This window comes from Poecilia reticulata, chromosome 8 (assembly GCF_904066995.2).
Source record: "Poecilia reticulata chromosome 8, P_reticulata-male-v2, whole genome shotgun sequence".
Taxonomy (NCBI): Eukaryota; Metazoa; Chordata; class Actinopteri; order Cyprinodontiformes; family Poeciliidae; genus Poecilia; species Poecilia reticulata.
In genome coordinates this window covers 6,556,747-6,570,282 of record NC_088837.1, presented here as the reverse complement: position 1 = coordinate 6,570,282, position 13,536 = coordinate 6,556,747, and the positions used below count along the sequence as shown (strand labels likewise).

General features: G+C 41.7%; 1 protein-coding gene across 5 annotated transcripts in view; it reads left to right on the top strand.

Moving 5' to 3' along the window:
* Nucleotides 1-13,536, top strand: part of grin2ba (glutamate receptor, ionotropic, N-methyl D-aspartate 2B, genome duplicate a) — a 178,459-nt gene that overhangs the window by 23,754 nt on the left and 141,169 nt on the right. The gene's annotated exons all lie outside the window — the stretch shown is intronic.

Below are 13,536 nucleotides of genomic sequence, written 5' to 3'. Positions count from 1 at the left end.
AGCCGTCTTGGAAATGTAGTGTAAGCATCATAAAAAGCTGTGAATATTTCAATAAACATCAATTTCTACAAACATAAGCTAATCAAAATAAGTGTTCAGAATGCACTGGGAGAGGTTAACTATTAATTAACTGGATCTGTTTTTTGTTTAAATTCAAAGCACTCCATACCTCCCCGGTAATTCATTCCACTTCAACTCTGCAGCCATCTTGATGAGTAAAGGTCACCACCCACAGAAAATCATCTGTAAATTTTGTCTTTGGCTTTTCCCTGGCAGTGTGTGAGTGTTTGCTGTAGGAACTTTAATACTCACTCCGTTTCCATTACAGATGTGCACAAAACCATGTCGATATTAATGTAGAAAAACCCCCACAAATTAACCATTGCAGTGTTTCTGTTGAGTAACGCCATTAAATCACACAAGTCGTTAAAACATGCGGCGCCATCATCCTCAAACTAATTCCTGTTGTTTTCTTCGTGGTTTGCACCAATGGCAATGTCCAGTTGTTGATCATGTGACTCGTGATGTGAATAAAGTTCTTCCTTTTTCACTTTTGAAAAAGTAAATAACTTTCAATGCAGCCTAAAAATCTCCTCATATTAGCTCTACAACCTTTTATTGAAAAACGAGGTTTTTTTTTGTTGTTTTTTTTTTAAATGTGTGTGTTTTATTTTCAAATTGCGCAATTCTGTACGGTGAATGGGAACATCTGCTGTGATGATCCACAGATCTTTGTATTGTTTGGTTCTCACTTTTTGTACGTTTTTTTCTACATTTTGATTGGGCACAGTTGGTAGCACTGTTGCTTTGCAGCAAGGTCTTGGGTTTGAATCCCCACCAGGTGTCTTTCTGCAAAGACATGACTGTCGGGTTAACTGGTCTGTCTAAAATCCTCTGAGTGTGTGTGTGTGTGTATGGTTGTTTAATGATTATTGTCACCAGCTCTTTTCTTGGTGTTTCCTGGTACTTCTTGTGTTCGGCTTATCATGTCTTGGTTAAGAATGCTATGTTGGTGTTTCATGGTCCCTCTGTGTCCATGTCTTTGTTTATTAGTCTGCATTCTCCTCATTTGTCACAGCCGGCTCTCGTCCTCCCACTCGTTCACTTTCCCAGTTCTTAAAAGCCATCTTTACCTCTCTGACACATCCTCCATCGTTCGTTGCATGAACTCCCTTTGTGTCTTGGTTTTTATCAAACTTGTTATATAATGTCTGATCACAACCTGAGACTTAAGTTGTGTCTGTGCTAAAACATAAAGAATTCACCTTCTACAATAAAGCATTTGCATAATGGTTACCTCACTATATTCTGAAGCTATAGCTAGCTAGCTGTAATGTAGCGCTCAAGCTAACGTGTTTGCAAACAAGAACTTCGATCACAGTTAATGTTTTTTTATGACTGGATGCTGAATGTCTACAAATATCTTTTTATGGCTACTTAACATTGGGAAGTCTTTATCTTTATTTAGAATAAGATTAACCTAAACTTTTTAGCCCATTGATGCTGTACACATTTAGCTTTAAAATTTTAAAAATTAGCCATGATTAGCTATTGTTTTCTCCCCAAATGCTTGTCAGTCTCATTATACACAATGTTTTCACTTTTCACCCAGACTTTCACATTGTTTTGAAGTGGAAATAAGCAGCAGAGAGAAGTCAAGAGAATAAGCTTGATTAAGTTAAGTTGATCTTGTATAGTTTCTAAATAGGTTAGCATCATAACAAGTAGAGAACCGTCTTTGGCTGCCTCTACTAAATTTGGTTAGAGAATATAACCAGGAAATGTTTTATAAATAGAGTTTTACATAACACCAGAATTGTAATGGTGTCCAGTTAATGCCTTACATGTTTTTGATGTGCTCCTGCTTCGGCACATCTGACCTGATTCAGTGAACCTTTAACAGGACCTGATGAAATGTTTAGGAGGTAATTCAATTATCTAAATTAGATGTGTTGGGGTCGGGACAAATCTCCAACAAGTAGGGCATTTCCCTTTAAGGACTGGAATTTGACACGTGACTTAAATGGGCGATTAGCAGGCTTCTGCAGCACTTAGCGGCACAGTGAGGTGGTAATGCAATCATTTGAATCAGGTGCGCTGAGACAGACACCTCTAAACATAAAGGACAGCAGACCCCGGGGAACCTAAATATACCTTCCTGACAACCGGAGTCGGGTAAAATGATGTGAAAAGGCATTTTAGCCTCTTTTGTCACATTGGGACACATGTGTGTGCTTCACATCCTCGAGCAAATTTTAATATTAGACGGCTGAGTAAACGGAACAAGTTGTTTAGTTTTCCAAATGAAAAAGGAGCAAAGATGCCATCCAAAAAAAAAAAAAGTAAATAAATAAAAAAAAAAGATGTCACCTTCCGAAAATAATGGCGTGTTATTTTTTGCTAAAAGTGATTTTGACCAACAAAAGAAAAATCACTTTTCTTGGGCAAAAAATTTCTTGGGACATAATTACATAATTTTAGGGAAGTGATGCACATATCGGGTATCAACATTGGCCCAGATTTTCAAATCGGTGCACCACTAATCCTAAAGCCTCAAAAAGGCTTTCCAGACTAACAGACGCCAATGCCTTGATTTGTTATCTATTTTTAACTTGCATGGCTTTTGGAAGTCTGACAGGTGCCAATAAGTGATTACTTGACTCTACCAGACTGAAAGAATCTGCCTCGGTGTGCAAATGAACAACAAATATGACTAATAATCAAGTCAAAAATTAAAGGAGACAGTTATCATCTTTTAATAGTGCCAGGTTGGCTCGGATAGATTTTATTAGACAAGGATAACTCAGATTAGCGTGATATAAAAACATTTGCTTGACGACATCTACGTTAGACAAAGAAATGCGTGAACGGAGGAAACCCACCTCATTATTCCACTGCAGTAGTATCAGTCGGGCTCATACACGGACAGACCTGCACATAGTCGGTCTGATGCTCTCACACAGAGACACCCACAGAGCCTACCACCTTGCTGTGAGGAATGAGATGCCTCCCCTGCCTCAGTGTTGGCACCCCCTGCCCTCCCTCTCCTCCAGTGAACTCACTCTCGATGGTGATGGAAGCCTGCGGTTGGGTCTACATAAATCAAGATGTTACCACCGGCACTATAAGGCTACTTTTTAATTAAAACTGTGAATCAGTCTGGCCTGATTATGAATTGTACTCCACTGCCACTGAATAAAATATACAGGGCTCACTTCTTCTTCTCTTCCTCTCCTTCCTCCTCCTCCTCTCTCTGTCTCAGTTTAGTCTGCTCCTCCTCCCATCCCTCCTTCTCAGGCTCTCTCTTGTTGCTTGCAACTCAATTTTCAACAATAAATTGAGAATGTCCGCGGCAATCCTCGTCCACGCGCAGCAACTCTGGGCTGACGGCGTTGTGAAACAGTTCAGGAGCTTAGCGGTTGCATAAATATAATAACTTGATATGGAGGGTCTGGCGCCACTGGGGTCAACACCATTATATCACATGAAACAGCCAGGAGGGCAAAAACAGCACCGGAGGCAGCTGTGAGGCCAGAGCGTTGTCTTGCGTTTATTGCCGCTGCTTTAATTGTGTTGCATCGAGAGTGAAATATGTTGTTGTTGTTGTTGGTCCTATCAGAGAGAGAACGGTTAGTGTTGTGATCATAACGATGGAGATTTTGCTGCCCTCTGGCAATGCAGGATGAGAACTAAGTGCACCACGTCGGCCGCATTTCTGCTCCTCGTGCAGATATAGCAGAAAGAGCTGCTCTTCTGACTGTCAAAGGGGCAATGATAATAGCAGCAATATATTGTTGGAAAATAATAAATAGCATTCAAATTGTTATGTAAGATGGCTACTCTCAAAAGCTCTTCTCAGAGGTTAAAACTTCCTTAAATCTGCTCAGTGTAACTTTTATAAAGATTTTGTTTTTTAACATATTGGGTAAAACTGTCACCAAAGATCGACTTCCTCCTCCTCCTCCCTGAGCTACTATTGTCATCTGAAGAACTGCACTGCTCCCGACCAAAACCAACCAATCAGAGCCAGGAGGAGGGTCTCAGCATTGTCAATCTTCCTCATGTACTCGCTGCTAAATGTGCTAATGACAGAGAAACAACTCGGAAAAATTGTTTATCTACCGTCATCAGTGGCTATGCTAACTAGCCTGACATTGACAACAGGCTATGCTAGCTGCAGTGTACCAGAGGTCAAATGCCTAATGATATTGTGATTGACAGCGCTAAGGCCCGCCTCCTGGCTCTGATTGGGTGTTTCTAGTTAGCACTGAAGAAAGCAGAGGAGCTCAATTTTTGTCTCTTGTACAATAACAATCAGTGACGTGCGGTCAGGGGAGGCAGGTGAGGCAGAGTCTCACCTGTCATCATGGAAAAATAATATATAATATAAAATCATTTATATTGCTATTTTCACCCTGTGGTTTTGTACTATAAAGTATCTATTTTTTACTTAGCTTAACCAATTCTGATTAGTTTTTCTTCAAAATCGCTGGATTTTCGCATTTTCCCATTCAAATACTCAGAAGTGAAGCCGGTGAGGCAGCAGTGAGCTGAGCCTCACCTGGGATTACGCAACCTCTCACTAACTGCACTGGCTGCCATTATATGACAGCATGTTCATCCTGTCTGTACGCCGGCAATAAAATGGCTAAGAAACATTTAATATATGGACTAATTTTCCATAATTTCGCTTATGTATGTAATGTACAGTGTTTTTTGTCACCAACTGTGTGTGTATCGTGTTTTGTGTGCGGAGGAGCGATCAGAAACGGCAGAGAACAGACTCCAGGTGAGGCAGGCAGTTCTCTTGCCTCACCGCTGGGGGCGCTCATGTTCCCAGATATTGTGACTGCATAACTGCAGAGTAAGACGCAGTGAGCTAGCCATGGAGCTAGCTACACAGTAAATAAGTAAAGTACAGCAATATATTTGTTGTCTTCTCACTTCCGACGTCAACATGAAAGACTACATTTCTACACTTAAACAGTTTTCTAAAGTGGATTTTCAATTAAAGCAGGAGATAATAACTAAAGGGAGACCAACACCGGAGCTGAAAGTTTTGCTTCGAGACAGTTTGATGATTCTCAAACGGAGTAGAAAAGACATGCCGAGGATAAAATTGGCTTTGGATGAACGGATATTTTTGTGCAGAATTAGGGGTGCAGGTAAGACGGCAATAAGATGTTTTTGCTTAGTTTTTTAATTAAATGTGCGTTTTGTGGGCTACAGTTAATGTTTAAATAATTCAGTAAAGTAGAAACGGTAGCTAATCTACCCCAGCAATTATTCGTTAATAAAACATTAAGCCGAAAACGTACTACAACAACAAACTAAATGTTCTGTTCTGTTATGTGTGCAAAATTCTTGAATGTTTTTTGGTGCTAAATCCTAAAACATGAAGTGGCATTGTTATCAGTTGCTATGGCAACGAGTCTGCGTAGCTTGGCGAATACAGATCACTTTGCTGTGGATCATAGCACAAAATTAATACCTACATTTTGAAGTTTCACTGAGTTAACGCGGCTATGGATGACATGTAAAAGATTAGTCTTTTTGCCCCCCAGCGATGTATGCATGCGCAAAATTTCCGTAGGTCCAATAACATGGATGGTTACACTTCTAAAGTGTGAATTGCTATAGATACACATATATATGTATGCATCAGTGACTTGCGGTCAGGGGAGGCATATATATATATAAGCAATACTGGAAAGGCATATGGGAAAGGGAGGCGTCCCATAACAGCAATGCACAGTGGCTAACCTCTGTACGAGAGGACCACAGCAACCTCCCTGAACAAGCCCCGGTAACCATCACTGTGGCAGATGTCCAAGAAAGAGTCTCTGGTATGGAACTGGACAGCACCAGGACCTGACATGATCCATGCCTACTGGCTAAAGAAACTCACCGCCCTCCATGAGTGACTGACAGCTCAAATGAACCAGCTGCTACAAAATGGGACTCACCCTGAATGGTTAACTGAAGGGCGCATGATCCTGATAAAGAAGGATCCCTCAAAGGGTTCAGTCCCATCCAACTATCGGCCAATAACCTGCCTCTCTACAACATGGAAGCTCATGTCAGGCATCATAGCGGCTAAGATAAGCAGGCACATGGATAAATATATGAGCACGGCACAGAAGGGAATCGGCATAAATAGCAGAGGAGCCAAACACCAACTCCTTGTTGACCACACAGTCGCCCTAGACTGCAAAACCCGACACACCAACCTGTGCACCGCTTGGATTGATTACAAGAAAGCCTATGACTCAATGCCACACACATGGATCATTGAATGCTTAGAGATGTACAACATCAATAGGACTCTAAGAACCTTCATTGCAAACTCGATGGGGCTGTGGAAAAACACCCTTGAAGCCAACTGCAAACCACTTGCACAAGTGTCCATCAAATGTGGCATATACCAAGGAGATGCTCTGTCCCCACTGCTGTTCTGCATATGCCTGAACCCCCTCAGCCAAATCATCAACAAGACTGGCTATGGATACCGACTCAAGAATGGGGCCACAATCAGTCACCTCCTCTACATGGATGACATCAAGCTGTACGCTAAGAGCGAACGAGACATCGACTCACTGATCCACACCACCAGGATTTACAGCACTGACATTGGGATGTCATTCGGACTAGACAAGTGTGGTTGGATGGTCACAAAGAGAGGGAAGGTCGTCCACACAGAAGGGGTCTCAGTCCCAGGAGGAACAATAGCAGACATTGAGGACAGTTAAAAGTACCTGGGAATACCACAAGCAAATGGCAACCTCGATGAGGTCACAAGGAAAGGAGCCACAGCCAAATACCTCCAACGAATAAGGCAAGTCTTGAGAAGCAAGCTCAATGGCAAGAACAAGATCCGTGCAATAAACAGCTATGCCTTACCAGTAATCAGATACCCTGCTGGAATAATTAGCTGGCCAATGGAAGAGATAAAGGCCATGGATGTTAAGACTTGGAATCTACTAACCATGCATGGAGGGTTCCACCCCAAATCCAGCACCCTGAGACTGTATACAAGCCGTAAGGAAGGAGGCAGAGGACTAGTGAGTGTGAGAGCCACTGTCCAGGATGAAACATCCAAGATACATAAATACATCAAGGACAAAGCCTCAAAGGATGATGTGCTCAGCGAATGACTCAGGCAATGGGGAACAGAGGACGAGGTGCTGGAGGTACCATCATGGGAGGACAAGCCTCTACATGGGATGTACCACCGACAAATAACTGAAGTGGCTGATGTCAGGAAAACCTACCAGTGGCTGGAGAAGGCTGGACTCAAGGACAGCACAGAGGCTCTCATCCTGGCTGCACAGGAACAGGCCCTAAACACCAGAGCAATAGAGGCTCAGCTCTACCACACCAGACAAGACCCAAGGTGTAGGTTGTGCAAGGAGGCCCCTGAGACAGTCCAGCGCATAATAGCAGGGTGCAAGATGCTGGCAGGGAAAGCGTACATGGAACGACATAACCAAGTGGCGGGCATAGTGTACAGGAACATCTGTGCAGAATATGGACTGGAAGCCCCGAGATCGAAGTGGGGAACACCCCCAAAAGTGGTGGAGAATGACCAAGCTAAGATCCTGTGGGACTTCCAGATCCGGACATTGTGGTGGTGGATAAAGAACAGAGGAAAGCCGTTGTGGTGGATGTCGCAATACCAAGTGATTACAACATCAGGAAAAAGGAGCACGAGAAACTGGAGAAATACCAGGGCCTCAGGGAGGAACTGGAAAAGACCTGGAAGGTGAAGACCACAGTGGTGCCTGTGGTCATCGGGACCCTCGGGGCAGTCACCCCCAAACTGGAGCAGTGGCTCAAACAGATCCCAGGAACAACATCAGACATCTCAGTCCAGAAATGTGCAGTTCTAGGCACATGCAAGATACTGCGCAGAACCCTCAAGTCCCAGGCCTCTGGTAGAGGACCCGAGCTCAGAGGATGTAAGAAACCACTCGCGGAGGGTGAGAAGGGAATTTTTTATGTGTGTGTGTGTGTGTGTGTGTGTGTGTGTGTGTGTGTGTGTGTGTGTGTGTGTGTGTGTGTGTGTGTGTGTGTGTGTGTGTGTGTGTGTATCTATTCACACTTTGTCTAAGTCATAAGTCAGTGAGGTTCACTGCTGGTGAACCTCACTGACTCACTGATATATATATGTATATATATATATATATATATCATGACCCCTGTCCCCTAGTAGTGGGACAGGGGTCCCACTACTAAGGGACCCCTGGCCCTACTAAGGGACAGGGGACAGGGACTGTATGCAGATGTATGATGTATGCACATCTGCATACACAATATGCAGATGTGTATGCACACATATATATGTGTGCATACACACACACGTATGTCTGTCTGTCTGCCTGTCTGTCTGTACGAGTGATATCTATATAGATAGATATCTATATACATGTCTACATATCTACATCTATTTATATATCTACCTACTTCTCTCTATATATGTATATATAGTAGAGAGAGGTAGATATGTAGATAGATTAATATCAATATGCAGATATGTAAATATATATAGATTTATATATATTTATAGAGACAGATAGATATATAGATAGATTGATATCGATATGTAGATATATAAATATGTAAAAATATATATATATAGATTTATTTATATATATATATATATATATATATATATATATATATATATATAATTAGATATTTATAAATATATATAGATAGATATATCTCTCTATATATAGAGATATGTCTATAGATATATAGAACAATTTAGATAGTGTCTTGCCCAGAAAGATGGTTTTCCATTTTTTTCCAATTTGTATAGGGTTAGACTTCTAAAATGCTCTTTTTATTCCACGAAATACAAATCTTTCAATGGATGAACATGTTGTTGAACGTGGGGGAAGCCGGAGCACCCGGAGAGAACCCACACATACACGGAGAGACATTTCCCACCGTGCAGTCCTGTCTTTTAATATTAAAATGTCCAATTAGCAATAACAGCAGATCTTTTTCCAATTCCTGCCAATCACCCAAAACACATGTGGCCCCACCCCCCTTTTAAATCTAATTTAGTGGAGACATAAATTGATGTCTGCGCTGTTTGTTCCTAACGTCCATCTTTGAATTGGCGCCGAGATGTTGGCGTTAAAGCCTTTTTTGTCCTCCTCCACAGTGAGATCCTCTTCCTGGGGCTTTCTTCTTGTTCTGATGTATCCTTCTGTTCAGCTGACTCTGTGGCTGCTTCAGGTTCTGATTCCTGGGATGTTGGTTGGATCTCATCTTCCTTCATCTGTGGAGGCGGTGTTCCATGTTCTTCCAGCAGGCCGCTCTCCCCTTCTGCGGTAACTGCTGGGACCTCAACAGTGACGTCTTCTGGATCAGAGCAAAGTTTGGACTCTATTTGTTCAGAAACCATCTTGATGATCTCTGGTTTGGTTTCTAAATCTGGTGTTGATATCTCAGTATTTTCTTCATCCAGATGGTCCTCACTTTGCTCTGTTTCAGGGATTTCATGTACAGTTGCCAGCTCTGGTTTAACTATCACTGTTTCTGTTTCATAAATCTCTGTCATGATGGTGGATGTCTGATTGGTGACTGTTTCTGGGATTGAAACTTCCTCTTCCATGTTTTCTGCACAAACGTCATTTTTGGCAGTTTTCCATCCAGAAAGAGCTTTCAATGCTGCCTTTTTCTTGTTTTTATTCCTATTTTTCTTTGATGATCTTTTTTTAACTTTATGATCCCCATTTGGTTGGCTTTCGGGGATCACTGGCTCTTCTGACATTTTCTGGGGACTAGAAATCATTGCTTCAGTCATGTAAATGTTATTTTTGACTGTCTCGTCCTGAGCTGTTTCTGGTGCAGAAGGTTCTTCATTGTATTTTCCTGAAACATCCTTGTTGAGGATTTTTAATTCTGAGGCAGCTTTAATAGCTGCCTTTCTCTTGATCCTTCATTTTGCTTTCCTTGAAGGCTTTTTCTTTTCTAGTTGGTCCCCATCTGGTTGGTTAACAGAAACAGCTTCTTCCTCACTGATCTGCTGTTCTGTAGCGATCTCTGTTACTTTTGCATTACTCTCATCTTTGATGTTGACTGTCTGAACCACAACTGTTTCCGTTGGTACTGAAACTTTTTCTTCTTCATCGTTTGGTTCAGAGTCTTCTTCTTTATCAATGGTTTCCAAATCAATTGTTTGAAGGACTGGTTCTAAACTATAGCTGGTTTCTAGCACATCGATCTCCATCTGAGTTGAAACCGTTTGACTGGCTGGTTTCAAGGTTTCCAGCACATCGATTTCCGTTTGCGTCGAAATCGTTCGACGGTCTGGTTTTAATCAATGGCTGGTTTCCTCTTTGTCCATCTCAGTCGAAACAGATCGATAGCCGACGGTTTTCTGCTGTGGGCCGTCTGGTGAATCCGTCTGAACTTGAATGGAAACCATGGAGTTCTTCCTTTGGTTTCTCTCGTGGACTCCTTTCCTCATTGTATCTTTTTGGTTTCTAAGTTTTGCACTAAGTTGAAGATTTATCCCAAACATGTCATCCAGCTGCCTCATTAAATATTTCTGTACTCTAATGTATTCTAATTCTGTTTCCTTAAATTTTTCAAGACAGGTGCATTTTGGTTCACTTATTTTGTTTTCAGAAGACTTGGGGGAATTCTGATTTTTACTTAAACACTCTCCTTGTATATTTTTTTCTGTCTGATTATCAGGAACCTCGGTTAAACTCTCAGCAATAAAACTTACATCTATTGGAGGTTCTGAGTTTGGGAGCACTTTCCAAAATGTCCTCTTTCTGCTGCTGGACAAAGCAGAATGAGGATTTTGTTTTTCTGGCAGAGGACCATTATCGATGTCACTATCAGTAAAAAACGAAAGATCCATGCAAGAGTCTGGGTCCGGGAAAGATTTCCACAGCAGTGGCTTCTTCTTAATGCGCTTAGTTTTAGTTGTCCGTTTCTCCCCTTTTTGATCCATTGTTTCAGAACTAAACTTAGAGGACTTATCTACCATATCAGTTGTTTCCTGCAGTCCGGAGATCGATGGTTTTTTGGAAACTTCAGTAAGGTCTTCTGTTCCAGTACCTTCAGCGGAATTGCCTGGTACTTTGGCGATCGATCCAATTTCATTTTCATCTTGCTGTCCGATATTTTCATCAGACTTCTTTGTCTGCTGCTCCAACCAGACTGTAAACGATACCTTCTTCTTCTTCTTGGGTTTCTCGGGTGTCTGTAATTCTGTTTCCATGTTGTTGAATGAAGCCTCTTTGATTTTTTGCTGGTCGGACTGCATTGTGACCTTTGTTTCAAGTTCAAATAAATCACTTGTCTAAAATGGACTAATATAACTGTGTTATATTAGCTCAATTTAAGAGCTCAGGAAGTCGTTGTGATTGGTTCGTTGTAATTTCAAGCTGCCAATAGCCGTTGTTGTTGTAAGAGTACATGTTCAGTGTTAGATGAGGGAAAGTTGACAAAGTAATCGCTGGAGACCGGGAGCGTGTAAATGAATAAAAGTAAGTTTTGTTAGTATTTAAGCAGGATTTGTATATCTGTGCAACTTAAATATGTGACAATTTAAAGAGTTAAGATTATGATAATGTTGTTTGTGGTTCATTTGTGGTCTCTTGCTGCCATCTGCTGGACAAATTAGAAATAACTGTTTAGAGCGAGTAAAAATAATAGCTTTTTAAAATGTGTCTTCTGTATTTCTTGTAGTCCACTCTCAGCTCTATTAAAGAAAGTTTGGACCTGAAATCTCTCCTCTCATCCTTTACCGGATGCTCGTGGTGGCTGTACCTTAAAGAACTAACACTATACATAAAGGGAGCACAACAATTATAATAAAATATTAAACTGAAAAGAAGCTTTTGCGTATGTAAAATAAGCATAACACACACACGCGCGCACATATATATAATTACAGTTCCAACAAATACGCAAAAAATATTTTCCATAAGCTACTTTAAATAGCTTTTTTGCTAAATTATGAACATCGAATGTCTTGCGAGTTACAACTGACGCCGTGGCAGCGAGAAAGGAGGATGAACTGAGAGCTCTGTGCTGGAACTTGGCGCTGCTGCAGCCGGATCCACGGCTGCGTCCTCCACTGTCATTTCAGCAGGGGCGAGTGTGCGGGGAGAAAAGGGCTAACAGGAATTCAATCTCACAGCCTTGCACAAACAAACTCATGAATGATAATGGGTTGCTAATTGAAGCTACTGAAGCGATTCACCCTGCCGACTGTTTCTCTGCAAATGGAGTCCGCCGGGTAGCCATGGCGACAGGCACAGAAAGGCTCTGGAGGTCTCCTGACCTGAGCTGGCATCAGATCTTTTTTTTTTTTTTTTTACACATGCTCCCCTTATTTACTGCCACTTTTTGGATTCATTTGCATCCATAAATATGGATAAGTGAACACTTTGCACTTGGTGCACCAGTAACTGTTCTAGACTGTTCTATTTTACACGTCGTTCCCGGCTGTGACAGCCATTTTAGTTTAGTTTGCATTTGATCCGCGCCAGAATTAATTGAGACTGAGGTTTATAGTCAGGCCAGAGTTTGTATTTTTGGTCCTTGTCAGAGTTTGGTTGAATTTCCACACCTTCCTAAACGAACAAGAGTTTGATCAAAGCGGACTAAACACGAATTATGTGAAATCACCCTAAGTGTCTCTGTGCTGCCCTGTTTTGAAACCATTCCATTGTTCAAAATCTTGACCTGTATACCTCCATTTCGGAACAGTCTGTGCACCGGGGGGGCAAACCGATCCCCCAGTTGAATCCTCTTTAGGGCGTAGTCCTGGCACTGGCTGGTCCTCAGCTGGAACTCTGTCCTTAAAGTTCCTGCTGATTAAATAACTATTGGATTCGGGTGCAATATTAATAGCAGCAATATCTTTACCCATGTAGCCGTTTTGATGGAAAGTACTGATGACAGCACATGTTTCTTTGGAGGTAACCACGGCTGACAAAAGAAGAATGATTTTAAGCAGCGCTTCTTTTTAGAGCGATCATTCTGTGTCTCTGATTCGATCAAAACGACAGCGGTAGCGGCTGCCCCGTCCTCGTTACCGGTTTCTCCTGAGATCATTGAAATGATGCCAGCAAGTCGTTTTGCTCAAGGGCTGAGCACGATCCGTATGGGTTTTTAGTGATAGGGTTAAGTTTAAATTATTTTTCAGTAATTGCATCTCATGCCATCAATTGTCGTAGCAACCCAGGCTCGATGCAAGTTGCCACTGTAAAAAAATTTTAATAATCTAAAATCTTTGTCTTACTACAGGCAGTTATATGCCCTGACTATGCGGCGTGCCTCTAAGAAAAAGCTATTTTTAACAGATCTTTTACATCATAGGCTGAGTGAGTTAGCTGATAGGATGTATAGCCTCATCAAGGTAGTTTTATATACACAGCAGTAGATATCTATTCTAGTGGTGGATTAGAAAACTGTCTTAGCTTTGTGGAGACTGTTCTTACTGTGATGCCACCCAGCTCATGCGGTTGTTCACCTGTGTCAGTGTGTTTGCTCCTGTCT